The sequence below is a fragment of the Hesperophylax consimilis genome, chromosome 28, assembly GCF_061612785.1.
Source record: "Hesperophylax consimilis isolate HC1 chromosome 28, BYU_Hcon_1.0, whole genome shotgun sequence".
Lineage (NCBI taxonomy): Eukaryota > Metazoa > Arthropoda > Insecta > Trichoptera > Limnephilidae > Hesperophylax > Hesperophylax consimilis.
In genome coordinates this window covers 1049804-1070944 of record NC_142863.1, presented here as the reverse complement: position 1 = coordinate 1070944, position 21141 = coordinate 1049804, and the positions used below count along the sequence as shown (strand labels likewise).

At 33.7% G+C, this 21141-nt stretch overlaps 1 long non-coding RNA gene across 1 annotated transcript in view; it reads right to left on the bottom strand.

Annotated features, from left to right (window-relative positions):
* The window catches only part of LOC149409999 (uncharacterized), a 213868-nt gene that overhangs the window by 96114 nt on the left and 96613 nt on the right, over positions 1-21141 (bottom strand). The window contains exon 2 of the long non-coding RNA XR_016305043.1: positions 11306-11362. This is a non-coding gene — a long non-coding RNA (uncharacterized LOC149409999). The remainder of the gene's footprint in view (positions 1-11305; positions 11363-21141) is intronic.

Sequence of the window (21141 nt, the reverse complement as noted above, 5' to 3'; positions counted from 1 at the left end):
GGAGAGGGAACAAAGGCTAGATGAATTGTGTTGCAGATTGTGAGACGTATTGTGTCTGAGATCGCATCAGAGGGTCAGTAGGTGCTAACGCCACCCACAAAGAAACACCCCACCAACGAAAGGAGACTTGAGATCTGTGAGTGGAAGATAATCAAAAGGAATTGTGACAGCCACTACGGACAAGGATTTGCCACTGGATAAAAGAATAAACAATATTACAACTGTAAAACATACGACTTACTTACAACACAATTTAAAAATTTGTTTTTATGAGTTTTAATTTTTGAGTTTTATGAAATCTCTAATTCAATCGAAGATCTAAGCATCAAATCTCTCATTCGATTGAAGATCTAATCTATAAATCTCTCATTCAATCGAAAATCTAAGCTAGGTATTAGTCTCCCATTCCATCGAAGATTTGAACTCTTGATGTCTCATTAAATTGAAGATCTAAGTGATAAATTTCTATTCGATCGAGGATTTATGCCATAAATCTCTCATTCAATCGAAGATCAAAGCTATTAGTCTCTCATTCATTCGACGATTTAAACTCTTAATATCTCATTCGATTGAAGATCTAAGTAATGCATTTCTATTCAATCGAAGATTTATGCCATAAATCTCTAATTCAATCGATCAAGATCTAAGATAAAAATCTCGCATTCAATCAAATATCCTTTTCTTCTGCTACTCTAACGTATTGACATTATTCTATCGATTTCCACTTTTTAAATTCCATTTCATATTCTCTAAATACCGGATAATGAGTGTATTATTATTTCCCAGCTACCTCGGAGAGTGGATGAACAAAATTGCATGATATAAGTACTGAATAGAGAATACACACTAGAAATGCTTTCGATGTATATTGAAATGGAAATCAATATCGCCATTGACTAGGATCACAAGTAACATGGACATGAGATTCGCAAATCTTGGATCATCAGCCAAGACAGATCAACATCCACGATTTTAATAAGACCTGTTTACAAATATGTATTTGCGTTGAAACGATACGAATTGCATTTAATATTTAAATAGCTGTACCGCGCCTGTTTCTGTGCCTCAGTCTGTTTTTCAGATAGAGAAACATTAACGCGTATTGTTTTTACGTCCAACAGATGGCTATTCTTTAAAAAAAATTCTTTTTTCCCGTCACAGGTGACATATATATAATATGGGGACATAAAAACACAAGCGTATTCAAATGCAAAGTTGTGTCAACATTTCAAAGTGAATCTGTGAAGAACTTTCTGAGATTTAAGAAAACAATCAAACATTTACATTTTTATTAAGGCGATGCCATACGTAGTAATGCAAAATCACGTGTTTTTGGTTTGAAAATTTGGTCACCTAGAAATTTTTCAGATGCTTTAATTAAATACTGCAAGTAGAATACATCTTGGCCTTTGAAATAATCGAGTATTTTTTAGATAAGTCTTTTTGTAAGCCCAGAAAAAAATAATGTAAAGGCCTATGAAAACTGCTTTAAAGTTCAAAATCTCCTACTTACGAACCCATTTTCGGTTATGATTTTATTGTTTAAAGTGGCAAATTAAGTTATTTATAAAATGATCGAAAAAAAAAATTATGCCTGAACATCCACAAAATAAAATAAAAGGCACTTTTTGGCCATGTTTTTTTCTTACATAAATCAAAACAGGCGGATGGTGTTAAGCGGGAATTTAAACCTTATCGCCATCTACGTAAGGGTTGTTATTGATAGCGGCTCAACTTAAAATATTACGCCTTAATATAGAGAGACTATCTGACGTGTCCCGGCGTTGCCCAACTTTTCTCTACTTTCTTTAAATATAATATGCATGTATTATATATAAACCTTCAGGAAAAAAAATTCTAAATGATAGTGAAAATTCCATCAAAATTCCTTGCGTAGTTTAAAAGAACTAAGCGCACAAACAGACAGACGCGAATAGCGATTTTATTTTATACTATTTAGAGATTAGAGTGTATCGATCTTTGGTGTGGAAGCATTCACTGAGATTAGCTAAACTCCCTTTAATTATTAGAAGACCAAATTTGGTCCCAAACATCATACGAATTTGAGTTCCTGGTATTTAAAGGTTAAATGTATTTTAATTGATTGCGTCTAAAGTTTTAAGCTGTTTTAAATTACTTATCAAATTTTATAGCTAACTAATAAACTGTATGTAGTTCATTTAAAATAATCCAATAAATGATGGATAAATCATTAAAATCTCAACTTTAACTCTGTTGTTTATTTAAACATCAACTTAAGATTTCCCTGGAATAATCAATAGGCGCAAAAGCCCGTGTTTGTTTACAGTACTCCTAGCAGTGTTCTCGCCAAACAGACATAAAGATCAATGTAAACGGGGCTTTAAGTATTGTTTACATGTTCAAAATGAATTTTCCTATAAAGTAAACTAACATATTTCATATTTTACAAAGTGATCTGAAACACAAGGTTGCCTTAACTTCGTTTAATAATATTGTTTTTATTTGTTTGTCTTTTGGAATATTGTTCTTAGAAATGTTTAGTTTAATATACAAAAGATACTAGCTGACGTGTGACGTGTGTTATCATTAAAATATAGAGATGTACCATCGCTTACTTTTCTCTAGGTTTTTTTAAGATATACAATTTCGTAGTACATTATTTTGATGTATCTCATAAGGTTTAGCCAGCGTTAGGAATGTGAGCGTCCGAAAATAATCTTTTACGACTTGATTACAAAACATTGACTTTTCTCTAATTTCTATAATTTTAATATGCATGTGTTATGTATATAAACCTTCCGGAAGAAATTTTCTAAATGATAGTTAAAACTTTACCAAAATCAGTTGCGTAGTTTAGCAGAACTCTATGCGCAAACAGACAGAAGCCAATGGCGACTTTATTTTAAACTATTTAAAGATTAGCATCCTCACTTATAAAAGTGATGAATATTTTATACAATTGATAAACAACCGTATATGTAAAATCCTTACTATACAGAGATAAATGCGTATTGCAAATTTATAAAAAATCTCTTTAAATTCCACTCGATCGCTTGCTATAATGTTCCAAATGTTAGTAGTTAGTAATAGTTACGAAGCTAGGAACAAAAGGCAATACTATCATATCTTATAAATAATCATTAATTAAACCTAAGTCTACTCATGCTTGTTTATAATATTTTGTATGTACTTTTATCTCCTTCTAGAGCTAATATTAATTTTATACTTTCTGTCGTCATTTTATGATCAAATGCCACAGTTAATTGTTATTTTTGTTTAAATTATTACTAGTGTTTGATTATGATTGTATTCTGTGAATTGTAATTATTGTGTATGGTATATTTATACCGTGTATATTAAATAAAGAAATAAATGCATAGAAAATATGGGATGGAATATGAAATCTAGGTGGTTTCATAGGTTTTCATATTAATATTTTGAGGAATGGTTTTAACTATATACACCAATTGCTCGAGAGGTCATTGTTCATCCGGTTAAAAACAGGATTTCAGGCCTTAACGCATGAATAAACAGGTTTCCTGAATTTTTTTAACAACAAATATATTATCACGATTTCGAAACGTTTTAATGAAAATTTTAATAAATGTTTTGATAATATATCAAGTCGAAATGCGGAAATATTCGGATTTTTATGAACATAAAATTAAATCCGTAAATTATTCTAAAAATCAGATGTTGTCAATAATTTAGCTATTATTTTGAAAGTAAAGTGTGCAAAATTTCATCACGAAGTATAAACATTTTGCTTCAAGGGGTGCAAAAGGGATATGGGGTGTTTTTTTATAAATATCGTATGTACCGTGAGCTTTCAGAAATTGCAAAATTTCCTCAATTTCTGAAATAAAACTGTGAATTTGTATAAAAATAAAAACCACGCCGCCACCCTCCTCAGACACTCTTCGAGAGGTAGATTAATTCAGTATTGCCTTGGTAAAAAATCACTATTCAAAATCTAAAAGTTTGCTTGTAACAGCTGTGTTTGGGGACCTGATCTGAATGGCCAGGTACTTCCTCATCTTTCTCTTCCCTTCCCCACTACCTTTCCTCACAACATACCGCAATTGGGGATATCATAGTCTCACTGGCTAAAGACGGCTGAGAACTTTCAGGACTCCTGTGCAGTACTCACAATTTTGTTTAGCTCTGAGCCAGTGAATCAATAGCATCCCCTTGTTGGCAGATGTATATTGTGAGGCTGAAAGGCGTGGGGAAAGGATGGTTGGAAAGTAACTGGATGTTTATTTCAGATCTCCAAACATGGTTGAACCCATTTAATTTATGACAACATCGCGTCATTTCATTTAATGCAGCGCACACGCAAAAGCGATAAAACATTTTTTATGATAAGGCTGGGACGCTTTATATCAGAGGTTCCCAAAGTGGTCTATATAAACCCCCGGGGGTCGATATCGGCTTGCTGGGGGTCTATATCAGCGAAAAAAAAATTTGGGGGTCCACGAGATTCAAATGGGGGTACATACGAGCGGACCCCTATTTACCTTAAGTCAACATTTAGGAGTTCCGTAGATGACACAATACACAAACAACATAGTTTACGTAATACTAATAATAGGCTGAGAAATTACTTGTTTGATATTTGTATTTTTATATTTCGTAAAGTTGTTTAATGAGATGTATAAATAAAATTATATGTTCCTTTTCTCGTCAGTATTAATATATTGAAGCAAAACATTGCACATCGGAAGCCCCAAATTTTTCTAGTTCCCCAACTTGTTTTTGAAAAACGTCCAGGGTAATAATGACGTTAAACATTTAGATGTACTTCACACAGACTTCAAAACTAAGTTTAAGGACATTTTGACTGTGGAAGTGGAATGTTGAAGAATCAGATATCATATGACAAGAAGAACTGATCGGAATAAGCGCTAACAAAGAACTTAATGGGCAGTTCTGTAGGGCCAGATACAGAAATAAATTCCCGTTGCTTATCCTGCTCCATTTTCATTTGGTGTAATACCTAACAAGGGTGCCCCTGTCTGCACAATTCAAAAACAGAGCAACTATACCGCCACCCGGTTGTTGGGCAGGCAAGGGAAGGGAATCTTTTTAGGAAAAAAATAAATGATTATCACATGGATTAATAGTTTTATGAAAATTCAATATTCGGCAGGCAGGGGTCTACGGAAAAAAAAATTTTGGCAAGTGGTCTACGGGGAAAAAAGTTTGGGAACCTCTGCAGTTTATATTTATGTCACCACGTTCATACTGGTTTAAAATGGGGATGTGCTATGATTTTCATCAACGCGAAATCTTTTTCAGTTCACTAAATAGATTTTTTTTGTCCGTAGGCTCAAATTAAGCCTCTCTTCTCCTTACTTCTAGTCAAATTAATCACATTTGTAATCAAATACATCTATTTGAATTAATCTTTTGTTTTCGGTATAGAGCTGAAACTTGATAGATAGATTTGATGTCGATGACAATGCATTCTATCAATTAGTGGCAATCATGTACACATACACGGTCATTTATTTATTTAATTATTTAACGCCCAGAGGGCTTTTACATGGAGCTGGTACTATTTTGATAACAGACAATTTTGAAACATGAGAAAGAAATAATAAAAATAAAATTACACTTAAAAATAATATATGCAAGAAAAAAAAATAAAAAGAACATAAATTAAAAAATACACCAATTTAACTGGTTTACAAAAATACAACTTCCATTTAGGAATAGTGTTGAAATAAGTCTTTCACGTGATCCACAAAGTTCGCAAAGTTAATATTAAATATATCGACATCACCTAAGTATTGGTTTCCCATAGTGTGAAACCGTTGTATTGGGGAGTTCGCAATGTAATTGCGCTTACGTGTGTTGCAGTTGAATAGTGTATTTTGTCGTGTTGTTATTGTAGGTATTCGTAAGTGTATAAGTTGCAGTTCATATACGCAATTCTCAGAAATTCGAAAAGCAGTTAATATACGTAATAAATTTCGGTCCTACCCGATCGCCGTTTGGCGAGTTTGTTAGCGTGGTTGGCTTCAATACCTGGGTAGGAAGCTACAATCCTCGGTCCAACCAATTTTTTGTTTTAAAATAAATTTATTATAGTAATAAATTGGTTGAAATTACACAGGCATGAATTTGACGTAGGTACCAATACTTTGACACTGCTAGAATTACACACAAACGAAAAGACACGAGGAATTACACCTATTTGAATTACATCTGTTGGAATTAAAGACTTCGAAAAACGGTACCCGGATAACTCAACACAACTTTGATTTCAACCTTTAAAATGTGACATAAAATCCTGAAAATGTTGTTTAGTCATGTTAAGTTTATAAGTTAATTTTTTAAATCGCTTTTCATGAATTTATATCACTTTTTAAAGCAGTAACCCAAAAATTTTGGGTTTTTTTTAAACACTATATAAAAATTGCCTTTTTTGTCGTGTGTAATTTCGTCCGTGTTTTTATCAAGCTGTGTAATAAAAGTACGTTAAATTCACGCCTGTATAATTTTATCATGAATCCTCTTGATTTTGTATTAATTAAATGCAAAATATTTATAGCAAAATGATGGGAAGTAATAGCTTCATAGATGCACTCACAGATGGCAGTGCTATATAGAGGTTCCGTGGAAGTCCGCAAGATGGAGCCAGTGGCCAGTAGTCGCCAGGGCCAGTGGGACGGCTCTAAGATAAACTTACTGTTTCAGATTCCAATTAGCCAGCTTCTAGTTAGGTCGACTATCAAGTCACCATTATAATACGCGGAGTATTAATAAATCCCTGATAAATCTAAAATAACCATTTATTTATAAACTTCTTCCACGACAAGTTGGAGACCTGTTTGTACAAACACAACACAAACTTATATAAATGTATGTTTTTGATTTATTTTACTTCTAATAAAATTATAAAACTTATGATTGAACGTCTCTAGCTTGTCAGAATTCCAAATGACTTATGTAAACTATCGACAGTTTCCTTTGAAATCGGTTTGAACTACATGTCTAGGTATTATCAATCTGTTAATTGTTTCTGACAGTATTATTGTTAAAAACAACATTGATGAATTTCGGCTAAATTCGCTGTTTGTTTTTCTTTCTTTGATGATTATTCTGGTGATTTTTGAAACAGAACTTCGGAAAATTAATGTTGTTTTACAATATTCGTCAAAGGCTCAACTAGCGAAATTCTATTAAGAGGAAGCTACAAGCTAAAAATGTGTATTTTCTTGGTATACCTTATATTGTAGGTAACAGGCACTAAAATCGCTTGACAAACGGAGTCTAGAAACGTTCGATTTCAAGCACAAAACTGTTTTTTATTTATTTAGTAAATAATTTTATAAGGAAGCAAAAAATTTTATCAAGTGAAACTGTCACAGATAATCTTAGCTAAAATACTGTATTTTTTAAAGTTGTTCCTTTACGCGTTCATACATTTCTATTGAAAAAATATTATTTTTAGTAGTTTACATTTATATTTTGTAATTTATTTTTTTATTTGTATTCTACTCAAGCTAAACGATAAGAAAATCTTCAATTTATCTAAAGCATTTTTTTGGTATTAATAATGTACACCAATTCGTTATAAAGATTAATCCATCAAAATAGTGATTTAGCATTAAGCTTTACCTTAATTACTATGATTATAACTTTTGTACTTACAAACAATGAGCAATAATAAATACAAAATTTAGGCGAAATAGCTTCCTATACTATGGTACTAAACTCTACAGTAAAATCCCACTCTCATTCAATAGTCCTTTACATTCATAAATATAAAACACAAGACAAAACAACTAACACAAATATTATAAACACTAAATCTCATGTAAGTTTTTTAGATTCTCACGGCCAAAAGCATTTTTGTTGTTTGTTTTTGGGGTGTTATGCCGTGTTGCGCTAACTCCTTCTTTAGCCGACGTTTCGGACAGCGTTGCAGTATCCATCATCAGGGCAGATCCGGTAGATCCGAAGATGTGTAAATTTTGGTTGTCGAGTTTGTGCTTATTTATTTGTGGCCTGGGCCCGTCCAAGTGCGAAATGCCAACGGAAGTGGCGACATCTTGTGGCGAATTCTGAAAGCACAGTATTTATGATAGCCTGGGGCCCATCCAAGTGCGAAATGCCAACGGAAGTGGCGCCATCTTGTGGTGAATTCTAGAATTAGAAAACCGATTGACAGCGGTTAGAGTAGATGTACCCAGTATCAAGGTATAAATGCAATGGTTTTATATTGTATTATTATATGGTATTGGAGTATACTTAGACATGTTATTTGCGTTTAGCTTTGGTGTAGCCGTCAATTACCGGATACCAAGAGCTGTTGAGCTTAGCTCCGTCGTCTCTATTGATATTAAATGGATTTTTGTAGATTTCAATTGCCTCCATAATCAGGCGTGATCTATAAGTTTTGGGTCTTCCCAGGACCTCGGGAGCAAATCCAAAGTAATGGCCGGTTTCAATTAAGTGTTCGGCGATTGCCGATTTATCAGGGTGGCCAAGTTTACAAGCACGAAAATGTTCTGCTATCCTTTTGGAAATCGTCCGCTCTGTCTGGCCTATATAAACTTTGTCACAACCAGAGCAGCTGAGTTTGTACACTCCATCTGCTTCCAGAGGAAACTTAGTCTTTGCAGACCTCAGTAGGTCTTGGATTTTGGTGGTGGTTCCGAAGACAGTTTTGATGTTTTCTTTTCTCAACAGCCTGGCAATTCTGTCTGTCACATTGTGAACGAAAGGCAGGAAAGCACAGCCTTTTGAGTCTTGTTCAACTCTGTCTTCGTTTGTTGTAGATTTGGCTCTTAAAATTTGCCTAGTCTGACTTGCCGGGTAACCGTTGCGCTCCAGTGCATCGGTCAGTTTTATAAATTCTGCTCCAAGTTTTGTTTCTTCACATATTCTGGTCGCTCGGGTCACCAACGTACGGATAAGTCCTCTCTTCTGCGCTGGGTGGTGGTGCGAATCAGCGTGTAAGTATCGATTCGTATGAGTTGGTTTCCTATATACGGTATGTCCTAGGCTACCATCGTGTTTTCGCATCACCTCCACATCTAGAAAAGGCAGGATTTTATCTTGGTTTTCCAGCTCCATTGTGAACTTAATTTTGCTGTGGAGAGAATTAAGATGGTCCAGGAATTCGTTAAGTTTCTCCGTTCCATGAGGCCAAATGGCGAAGACATCGTCGACGTAGCGCCACCATACTTTAGGGACAGCTGAAGCTGTATCAAGTGCCGCTTCCTCAAACTTCTCCATAAAGAAGTTGGCTATTACTGGCGATAACGGACTGCCCATTGCAACTCCCTCCACTTGCTCAAAAAGTTCACCCTGAAACGCAAAGTATCCCGTTTTGAGGCAGTGTTCAAAAAGTTTGCAGATGTCTTCCTCATATATCTCACTGATCTACTCTAACCGCTGTCAATCGGTTTTCTAATTCTAGAATTCACCACAAGATGGCGCCACTTCCGTTGGCATTTCGCACTTGGATGGGCCCCAGGCTATCATAAATACTGTGCTTTCAGAATTCGCCACAAGATGTCGCCACTTCCGTTGGCATTTTGCACTTGGACGGGCCCAGGCCACAAATAAATAAGCACAAACTCGACAACCAAAATGTACACATCTTCGGATCTACCGGATCTGCCCTGATGATGGACACTGCAACGCTGTCCGAAACGTCGGCTAAAGAAGGAGTTAGCGCAACACGGCATAACACCCCAAAAACAAACAACAAAAAAAACTAAATCTCATTGTCAAAAACACAGCCAACAAGCAACTAAAAATAGAATATTTGGGCAAAAATGCTTCGTATACTATGGTAATAAACTCTACAGCAAAATTTCACTCTCTTTCAAAACTAACAACAATATTATGACATTTAAATGTGAAAATAAACGGCTGGATAGAAAACATAGGGATATCAGAAATAGAAAATATACTGACACCAAATACAGACTGATACAGAAACCTCTCAACTACACTAAAAACACCATCTAGTATATTTACAATTATTGCAGAAAAAAACACTACACAAAATTATTTACAATTACTTCACATTAAACTTACTCGTACTACAAAATTTTAATAATATGTAGACGAGATCCTCGGTAAGGGAGTTCGTTCTTGCTTGACGTTCAAAATAATTACTGTCTTTATCTGATTTGCCTGGGCAACGCCGGAGACTTTCAAACGTATAATTTTGTAATTCTAAAATGTGGAACAATTATATTACAAAACAATAATATTGATACATGTGAAGAAGCCACTTTTTCAAGAAATTGTGTTGATTTTTACTATGTAATATCCCTGGAGGTCTAACACGAACGATCAACAAAGCCCTATGTCAATACGGTATTGACAAAATACAGGGTTTTCCAATAAGAGGTGTTATTTTGATATTCAATCGTAAAAGATCAATGGTTTTGTTGCTTGTGTGGCACGTAGCGCCGTCTTGTTGAAAGTAAACGTTCTCCAGATCAATACCATCCAATTCCGGCCATAAAAAATCATTAATCATCTCTCGATAGCGCAATCCATTCACCGTAACTGTTGCTCCAGCCTCATTTTCGAAAAAGTAAGGTCCAATTACTCCGCCGGACCATAAACCGCACCAAACAGTCACACGTTGAGGATAGAGAGGCTTTTCAACAATAACTCTTCAATGCGTTGTTGAAGCGTGTATCGTTCCATTTTTATTAATGGCGTAGTTTCTACTTGTCAAATGTCAAAAAATGACAGCTTCAAAAGTAACATCTACCGAAATAGCGGGCTGTTCAAAATAACTCCTCTTATTGGAAAACCCTGTACTATATATAATAAATATTAATTTGTACTACAATAAATATTTTTTGAATGACAAATAATAGTACATTGTGACATACATAATTTTCATTTAGCCGAAGTATTGCAATTGATAAAGCATCTGACCGGCAATCAGAACGCTACTGGTTCAATTCCCGTTGGCGGCATGTATTTTTTCTCGTAAGATTTTTTAAATTTATATAAGTGTTTCAGGCTAATAATTATTGCTTAAAAATAATACGTAATTTTACGAATTTACAAAATTATAAGTTATTCCAACATAGTAATTTTATAAATATTCATTGAAGGTTTTATATTATGTATTCTCCCTCTTATTAATAAACGTGTTTAAAATTATGCAAAACTGAAAATCGGCAGTCAAAATTTTGAGCCATTTTATCTGCCAATACGAATATAGAAAAACTTCTTCAAGAAACTCAACGGCATGGTTAAACCATCAAAAATTTTGTTAGCTTTCATAAGTTCAAAATCCATCTATCTAGAAAGAAAAAAAGTTTTTTTTTACCGTTCCTTAGTCCACAGATTTTCATCCAGATCAAGTAGGATGTTGTGGTTCAAGATCCTGTAAAAAAAGAGGAAAACAAATTATTTCATCAGTCAACGAGCAAAATAAATTGTTTGTTACTTAATATTGCCAAATGTGTTGGCCTTCAATATTCTTGCAGGGTAATTTTTTGACCGTCAATATTGTTGTATCTCGTGAAGATTACCGTAATGTAGGCAAAAGACAAATTCACAACGTAGAAAAACGATTTTCTGAAATAACTCCAACAAACTGACAATTTGACAATTCGAACATCCAATAATTGGCCTTGATTAATTGATTCAAACATTTGACTTAACCACCAAATGGTGCAAATTACTCTTACTCTACGTTGGCAACAAAAGGTTATATGTTTTAAGTCAAATTACAGCTCAGCGTGATCGATTATAGAAACTTTAAGTAGGGTATATTCACTCTCCAACTTCTCGAGCCGACTTAAACTAGGTGGGTCCAACTCTATCTCGTCATGATTACTCTTAGATTCTAAGCACTCACTAACCCTACATAAAACAACATAAATTATTTTTATTTATTTATTATTTATTCAAATTTATTAATTAAATTTTATTGGTACTATCCTTGTCTTACTAGGAAATCCTGAGTTGAGAAAAGGCGTAGTTTACAACAAAAAATAAGAACACAATATTATATTTAAAAGAAAATGCAATTAGCATCGTACCATTGGAAATACTCGTTTATACTTAAAAGATCAATAATGTCCTCGATGTTGGATCTGTCTTGGCTGATGATTCAAGATTTCGTGTCAAATTTGTAATTAAAATAATTTGTGTTATGTCTGATGGCCATTGCGTTGTATAGCTTTGTTGCAAAGTATCCAGTAAATATTGGGGTAAGAGTAGTTTTTGCAAAAAGGATAACTAAGAGATTATGCCTTTTGGTTCTAGTATCGCGAGCTGTTTGGACATTGTTAAAAGCAGTTCTTGGTTTGAAGAGACATGCTGATAACCTAATATCCAAGACACAGATTATCCTGAAGCTTTCATTCGAACTGCTCGTGTCCGGTAGTTTTAGAATAACTGAGCTTTAAATATCGGATCAATGGCAGCTTAATATGTACTTAATAACCATGTTTTTCAATAATTTTCAATGTTTTACGACGATTTACCATGTTTTTAATATTTTACGACACATTTACAAAAAAATTTGTCATGTTTTAAGATGATTCTCTAGTTTCTCAATAATCCGCCATGTCTTAAGATGATTCACAATGTTTTTTCAATAATTTGAGTTCAGTTAGTTCTTGAGACTAGAGAAGAGACAAAATAGATACAAATAGAACCTTAGAAGAACTTTTTATTTATATTTTTTAGTTTGAATGGCAAAGTTTGTACATGATGTAAAGTATAAATTTTAAAATTCAGTCCCCAGGGTTTCCTGTTCTGAGGCGGCCTGTAGTTTTTTAACTTTTGTATTTAGTCTCAAGTGGTCTTTACATCGTCTACATAATGTCTGTAAGTTGAATATTACTTTTTTCTCTCAGCCATGTCTTTACTTTTGTTTTAAATATATTCATTTCAGTATTTTTTGTTTGATTTCTGTCCAAAAGATGTAATCAAACTGAAAGTAAACAGTATATTTTGTCTTATTGCTCTGGTTGAGTATTTAGATATATTCAAAACATTCGCCTCAGAACAGAAATCTTCTAGTGAGGCGGGTTACTTACTTGTTGGTATATGATAATGTTACTTCAATAAACGCCCGGGTTGCCGGCAATTAAAAAAATATATATTATTATTAATGGTCGGAGTTCTAACCGGAACTTTTAGAACTGTCTTAAGTACTGCTTTTTGGGCTATGTTGAGCCGCTATATGTGAATGCTTAAGGCAAACCCCCAACCAGTTTTCCCGTACTCGCTTTTTGGAAAATGTTTTCAGAATCAGTTGTAAAAATTCAATTAAAAATGTGTCGTTTGTTGTGGTGATGATTGAAATTGTTACAAAAAATCTGCAGCATGTTTAAAAATATATTGCGCGACATGGTCCACATTGCAGTGCTGAAATTTTGCATCGTTCAGTCAATTAGTCACGGCATAAATCCGTAGAGATTGTCACCTCGCAATTCACAGCTGTGGTGAATTGACCAACCAGGTTCAGTGGAGATCCTTTCATATGATAATCAGTGAAATTACATACCGCTTCAATTTATATAAAGGGAACGCAGCGAACAGCGCATCTTTTGATAATATTTACATATCATATTCTACTGCAATTATCTCGTAGTGTTTTCATAACAAAATATGCAGAATTCGTTAGCATGTATTCAAAGCGAATTAAATAAATAAATATTACAGCTACATGGTCGAGTAAATTAATTAATTTAAATTTATTTCGCAATTTACTCACTAAAAATAATAATGGTGATCTTACACCTGTGGAAGGCACTCTCAGTATCGCCCTGGTGTAAGACCACTATTCAGAATTGAAATGTTGCTTGAAACAACGGTGTCCGTGTTTGGTGACATCTATTATCCATCTCCTTTCCCTCCCCAATACTTTTAGCCTCACATTATACCCCTATTGAGGATGCCATAGTGTCACTGACTCCAGACGGCTGAGAGCAGTTGGGACTCTTGTGAGGTTTCACATTAAAAATGCATTAATTATTGATAATTTTTAATCATTGAAGACAATATCAGCGTCTCTCGAACGAAAATTTGAAACGGAAAAAGATTGGCATCTAGGAATTGAGCCTACACGTAGAGAAATAGATTTTTTACCCCGCGATAAAATAACCGGCTTTATTTATAAAACATAATTTTAGGAATATTTTATCGATTTGCCTTGGTAATATATCACGAAGATTATTACCAAAATTTTCAGATTCCAAGACTTCACAATCTCGGAAACAAATATTCTGATCTGGGTGATATATTTCTTTTGAAAAAATCAGTTTAAATGTTGTATATTCTATCACTTTTATTCGTCTCGACACAAATAGACCTATGTACCCATATAACTTCTCCGCTTCTACTATTTTGTTTTGTTGAATCTTTTTCAATTCAATTATATGCGTGAGGATAATTGCCAATTTTTGCCATTATGTTTACATTCTTCTTTATTGTATTAATTTTTAGTGTTTACTCTGATACAAAATGCTTGTATTTTTTTTTAAAGAAAAGCCCACTAGGGCGTGTAATAAATAAATAAATAAATAATTACAGTTAATTTACAAGTTAAACTTATATCTCTCGTTTTTAAATTTAATATTAATTTCTGATTCTGATCCAGAAGTAAAGACAAAATGAGAATAGGGCTCCGTAGTAAGCGTTCAAAGATGGTTTTAAAGGGAGATATGTAAATACAAATATTAGATCGCTCGCTAAAAAAACGATAATAATTAAGCGAGAATTGTGAAAATATTTAAAAAACCACGACTCTTTTGAAATAGAGCAAAAAAACTTTCGAAAAATTTTTGAGATGCATTTAAAGACACGCTGTGATTTTTTTTCATGCCTATAACATATTAAATAACAGAAAAAAATATGTTTTTAATAATTTTCTGAGCTTACTTTGCGATTTTTGTCTAGCGAGGGAATTTATTTATTATACGCCCATAAGAGCTTTTACAAACATTTGATAATATGAACATAACAATTCAGTGAAACAGTAATCAATATTAAAATTTGCATTTAAAATTATACAGAACCCATACAGAAGAACGGTATTATGCTAAACTTAATTGTTATTATTACTGAGGTATGTTATTATAGCCTTCTTGTAACTATATTCCGTGCAGTTGAACACATCTACAATTTCTGAGAAAACATTGCCAACTGCATGCAATCTAGGTATAAACAAGTATCTAAATGACTCAGGCCTGATATTTTTATTGAAATTAAAAAGAGTTTTGGATCGAATTTCATATAATTACCATTTCGGCTTTACAAATGTATAGATATTATCTTAAAAAATAACATTTTTTTTTTTTAAACTTAAAACCTGTGTTGAAGAGAAATATGTTTTAAATGGGTAGAAATTCAGAATGAGGGGGCTTAATTGGAAATGCAGGGACAAGGATACGCCCAACACAAACATCCATCGGTTTATCTCTGCAGTGGAAACAGCCAATTTTGTCATACCCTTCTGCATTTGACCGTCTGTTTTCGTGATGCGATCCCGTGTTGTTTTAACTTTATAGAATAAAACAACTCGGAATAAAGCTCGCATGTTATTATTATGGACGCGTTGACCGGACGATGCCAGCATGTTAAAAGCTTTAGTGCTCGCCGGGAGGAATTCAAATAAAATCTCTGGACTCGAAATACTACAGCGAAAACATCTGTTGGGATGCATACTTTAATTCCTAACTTTGCACTGTTTTATTGGCGCCTAGGCCGAACGCCTAAAAGTTATCAACGGTGACACGATAAAGGATATCAACAAAATGGTAGGCAGAGGACGGACCGCAAAAAAACACGGCCACACTACACACCTTTTGCCTCATTCACGTTCACACATAGTCTTATACATAATCTTTTATTATTCTGACTCTTGACATGGCCCGACTCAATTATCTGATTCACTTGGTCGTGCCATGTCTTCCTCGGGGGTCATATCTAGCAGGACTCACGTCCGTTCTAAGGGAGGCTCTAAGTCATTCTGTTGCGGGAGTGAACTCGTTCTGAGATGTTCGACTAAAGATCGGCTATCATCAGATGTAATAAAAACCATTCGGGTATGGCCGACATATTGTCTCAGTCGTGTGGCGCTACGACTGCCACCTTTGGAGATCTCTTAAAACTACATAAACTAAATATCAATAACTTGAATCTACACACTCCATCGACCTCCTACGTAGCTCTTCTTTAGGTACGAACTTGAGAAAAGGATATTTCCACATTTATTCGTGATATCACAGTAATGGCTAATGACTTTTAGTTCAAAAACAAATCCCTAAAATAATAAATAAAATAAGTTTTGCGAAACGTGATTTGATTTAAACGTTTTAAAACGACCAACAGCCAACCACGTAACAAGTAAAATATATCAAAGTTGCCATCATTTAAGAAGGAGGACAAATCAGTTTAAAAACAAGCTACAAGGGTTGGCGAATATGGTAGCCCACCATTATGTCTTGGCAAACACTCATTACTTCATTATCATTCAAAATCTTACATACCTACTACGGCAATTACTATCGCGGAGATTTTTTCAGAACCGGGATTTCAGTACTGGCAATTTTCTATCCCGGGATTCCGGTACTTTTAAACAATATTAATACATTAAAATAAATGCACGTTATTCAAAAAGTAAATAACAGCACAGCATACATTAATCATGAAAAAACTCATTCAACATTTTCCTGGGAAATCAAGTTGACATTTCATTTTGGCAGTAGTATTGATCCTCGTATCATTTTCTAGATTTACTCCAAGCCGTGTTTCGAATTCGAAATTTGCCAGCTCCTTTTTAATAATGTTTGATATGTCTTGGCAATTAGGCGCATGGGTACTTTCTGAAGGATATGCTACCAATCAAAAAAAAATAGTCCAGTGGTTGAAAAAAGGTGTTGAGAAATCAACAAAAAATCAAAAATACTTTCAAAGCATCTGCCAGAACAGTAATCCCGGTATTTATACAATATCAGCACCAGGATTACGGTGCCTAGAAAAGTCCGGGATTTCCAGGATCAAAAATTCTAACACATACTCTTCTGTTGTTCTGACTCTTGACAATTAATTAAATTCACTTGATCACCCCATGTTTTCATCGGGCGACCCTGACTTATTAATCTAATCATTTAAGCAGCGTCCCTTACCCTCATTTCTTCGTTAACCCTCTCTGCATAACCAAACCATATAATAATACCATTACGCTTATCAACTTTGCATTATGTCCAGATATGTACATTCTAAACACTATGTCATCTATGGTGAGTTAGCGATATTTGCGAGTACGGTCAGAATATGATTCCGACAGTCGATTTGACAAAAGCCGCTACTTTTAGCGCGGCCTCAAACGTAGCGAATAAGCTGTAAATGTGCATATCTGTTTGGGTATTGTCGTTTGTTATGCAAAATAACTGGCTGATTAATAAATGTAGGTAAACTAACCAAGCTCTTAGAACTAAAAAAAATCGTGTACGTATTCATAATCCATTGATTTATTAATTCATCAAAGACGTGATCAACTTATTTCGTTCCAGTTTGGAGAAACAATCGATTTCACTGTGCTAGGATCCACAGCACTACATACAACTTTGTAATTTGTACTTTGATTTTGATTTAGTCATGCATGTAAATAATCTATAAGTATCTGTATACGTCTGTCTCGACACAAGTGTACCCTAGTGAGACAGATGTCGATAAATACAAGTAAAAACTTTATATTGATAGATAAATAAATAAATAAAATAAACTACATTGTATGCAAAAACATAAGTTTATTTATAACATACCGAAATTTAATTGTTTTCAGAATGATTCAATGTTAACAAGTTACATAGTGAAATATGCACACATAAAATGTACTAATAACCTCAAGTTTGGCAGTCGTGTCGTAAAACTTCAGAAAATCCCGGCATTCGAGAAAATCTAAGAAAATACCTCATTATGATTTTAAAAAAGACCAATTAGTTTTTTATTTTAACTAGGTTTTATAATATAGATTAATAAGCAAATATATAACAGAAATGCTTATATGGTATGGCATGTGTACCGGATGGTAAAAATGCGAGATTGATACCGGTTTTACACCATCGTTTTTTTCATCCATCTTCTGGATGAAAAAATGGACGCGTTCTATTTTGATAGTTGGTATCGTGAGTGACATGTTGTATTACCGATTTTCGTATAGTTTGAAATAAGAATTTTTAATTATACAATAACACAATTATGTACGAAGACTTTTATAATTTAACATAAAAGAATCAAGGAGTAACTAACGTGTATAAAACTAACTAAACATTTGAAAATACATAACAAACTTCATTAAAAATATGTAAGCATCATTAGAGACAGTGGGAATTCAATGTCAGTTAGCGTAATATTTAGGGCACTAAACCAACAAGAGAGTTGCACAAGAGAACCAGTGTCGGTAGAATGGCTATTGGCTATATCCGGGCTAACCCTGACACGTTTTTAGAGCAAGAATACTTTAGTTCAGTAGATGAGCTTTAAGCTCAGGCGACCGATATTGGCTTTTGGACGGTCTATGTTACATTTTGACGTATTGCTGTCGCGTGGAATTTGCATGACTTATTATATATAGCAGACTGGATGCAGAAGGGATAAGTTAAAAACGGCGCAGTGCATAAAATTTTAAAAGGGAACGCTTAGATGATTTTGACATGCAGAGCGGACGAAGCGAACTCACTAATCATCACGCAGTTTCATATATATATATATATTATATTTTATATGGTAAATAATTCAAATATATTTAAAAATCAATTTAAAAACTTAATCACTTACACGAATAGGTAGGTATCCCTTCAAATAGGCGTTTATAAAGTATGCGTTATTGTAAAAAATATAACACGGTTTCATACAACAATTCTCTTAAATAAATTACACACCATTAGTAACTCTTATGCTATGTTAGCTGATGTGTTTAATATGCCTCAATCGAAGCATAAAACTGTATTAAACATTTTAGCTGTGCATATTTTAACGACCTAACTAAATGAAAGGTTACACCAGGGCGACACTACGAGTATATTCCACTCTGGCCGCAAATATATAGGTACTAAAAATTATTAAATGAAATAATACAAATTAGTCACATAAAATTTACTTGCGCACGTCAGGATTTGAACCTCCTGCCTGTTAGCAGAGAGCCTTATCCCTTGATCATAGAGGACGTCAAAATACATGCCCAAAGCAGCAAGTCCCACTCATTACGCTTCATGATCTGCAAATTATTTTCGCTTTCCAAAAAAATTGGTGAAAAATATCTTAGACTGTTTTAAGTAACAACATCTAAACAGTCCCTTCTTCAAAAACATATTTTTTTAACTTTATTCAGCCAATGGCATGCCCCAATCAAAGATAAAACGTAAATAGTTGGAACAATTGGTTTTCACATAAAACTTTAAAAAATCATTCAGGATTTTTTTAATGATTACTTAACAGGTCACCTAAAACCATGTGTATTATATTTCATCGCATTTCACTTACATAATTTTTTGGCAATAACTGAGCACACAATAGATTTTAAATTCTGCAGGCTAGCGGCAGACAATAACGGCCGTTAAGCCAACAACGGATTTTGTAGGCCATCCGTTATCCGTTACTAGGCTCGCCGTTAAGTACGATTCAGCAACACGGACGGATTTTTTATGCACACACGTGATGTGTGGGGTGACCAAATTGCACGCAAATTGAAAGGGAACGCTTAAATTTTAAAAAATGTGCCACAGGTGACAACATTAATGGAGTGGGGATGACAGGGACTGAACGCAGTAAAACGCTTATAAAAACTTTTCGGAAGCGAAGCCAGCAGTCAACAATGGAGTACTAACTGTAAAATATGTCAGTGGCATGGAACTAGCCAATATGGTTTGTGCATGAAGAATTAATGGAAAAGAGTTCTTGGAGAATATATTTGTTATTTATTTATTTCGAATTTCACGCCCGGCTGTGCTAAAATCTAAATAAGCACAACAAAATCAAAAAACAAAATCGAAGCAAAATCAAAAAGAATTAAAACAAAATCAAAATCAAAAAGGAAATAGAAGGCAAAATAAAATAACCTCTAAAACAAAAACAATGTCAAAAATGAAATAAAGTCGAAACTAGATACTCCACCATACAAGATGGAAAATATAATACTAGGAAAATTACAAAACATTGGTAAGATAAACAGAGCTACGTAGTTGCTATGGTTAAATTAAATTAATTTGATGTTCTTCTTTCCGAATTAAATTGGGTAGTAACTTGTTTAAATTTGGTGAACGATGTGTTGAAAATATCACTACCCAAATTTTGTATACAGCGAACGGGGGTATAGAATTGTGATTCTGTGTTGGAGTTATCACAATAGAACGGTAGATAAGGCCTCAATGTCGTTTTGCGAGGTATATGTAAAGAAATCAAGTATAATAGTTCAGGGCTGTCAATTATTGAATTTATGATTTTATATTAACATGATAGGTCATTAATTATTATAAGTTCAGATAATTTTAATAAATTGAGTTTACATAGTAGATAATCATAGTTGACACATTCCCTTGTAATACCCATTCTGAAATTAATAAATCTTAAGAATTTATTTTGAATTCTTTCTATCGTGAGTGAATGACTAGCGTAACTAGGTGCCCAAATTGTCGAGTTGTACCAATGACGTATACAAATTTTTATAGGTATAAATATTTTTTAATTGGCTGCAAATTCTTATTACGAAACGCAACGTTTTCAAAACTTTCAATATGGTTTACAAAATTTAGTTTTTGATCAAAGTTTACATCTAAATCATTCACCTTGGTTCAAGTGTTTAGAACTTCCTAATTGATGGAATAATCATAAATTATTTAATTTTTTATTCTATGAAATCTCATAATAAGACATTTGCTTATATGTAGTTGTATATAGTTCTCTTGGCACCAAACAAAAAGTTTAAACAAGTTATTTGACAATGTTTGACAATTATTAATAATTCTAATAACTTTTTATATTTTCATATCGTCTGCATATATTGAAACTTTGATATCGTTGAAGATAGTGAGCACATCGTTCACAAATATCAAAAATAAAATTGGTCCCAAATGTGACCCTTGGCGGACACCGCTGGTATATGACACTGGTGTATGGAATATATGACTGTGACGCCCGATGGAG